Source organism: Octopus bimaculoides, chromosome 19 (genome assembly GCF_001194135.2).
Source record: "Octopus bimaculoides isolate UCB-OBI-ISO-001 chromosome 19, ASM119413v2, whole genome shotgun sequence".
Classification (NCBI taxonomy): domain Eukaryota; kingdom Metazoa; phylum Mollusca; class Cephalopoda; order Octopoda; family Octopodidae; genus Octopus; species Octopus bimaculoides.
The window spans coordinates 11,051,705-11,052,601 of NC_068999.1; positions in this window are offsets into that span (position 1 = coordinate 11,051,705).

The window sequence follows — 897 nt, forward strand, 5'->3', positions numbered from 1 at the left end:
CAGCAGAAGGATGGCAATGATGATGATGATGACAAAGATTACGATCATGATAATGTTGTTGCTGCTGATTATCACAAAGGTGGGGTGATGATGATGATGATGATGATGATGATGATGATGATGATGATGACGATGACGACGACGACGACGACGATGATTGTGATGATGATGATGATGATGATGATGATGGCGATTTTAAGCAGTGATTTGTTTGCTGTGAGGGAAAGAGTGGTGTTACCACGGCTGGTATTAACCAGGATGGAAAGGGGAAGCTTTCGGTAAATTGGTGAAGGGTGACCAGCGTAAAAAAAAATGAAGCGGGGTGTGTGAGAGGAAAACCCCAGTAAATAGTTAAAGGAATAAGGGTTGTGGTGGTGGTGGTGGTGGTGCTGGGAGTGTATGGAATGGAGAAATGATTGCCTAAAAGGTGTAAGACATGTCACTCTGGTCGTGGGAAGCCCTTGAGAAAAATTGGAGGGTGTAACGTGAGGCGGACATCGCACAATGCAAACAATAACACTTTTAACAGTCGTCGCTAGGTGTGTGTACTATTACCGGATTGAAACGGTTAAACAAATACACACACGCACACACGTAGACACATCCGTATATATATTAAAGACACATGCGCGAGCATGCACACAAACACACGTACACTCGAGCACAGATACACACACACACACACATGCACTGAAGTAAACAGAGGCATAGGTTAATATACGCACATATAAAGACACACACAAAGAAAGACATTGACTGTTCCAGAAAGGACAGAATATGTGTGCATAATAGCTGTATAAACGTTCGCACTATACTCATACATCATACATCTATACACGCATACACACGTAAATACACACATATATATATATGAATATATATATATATATATATATA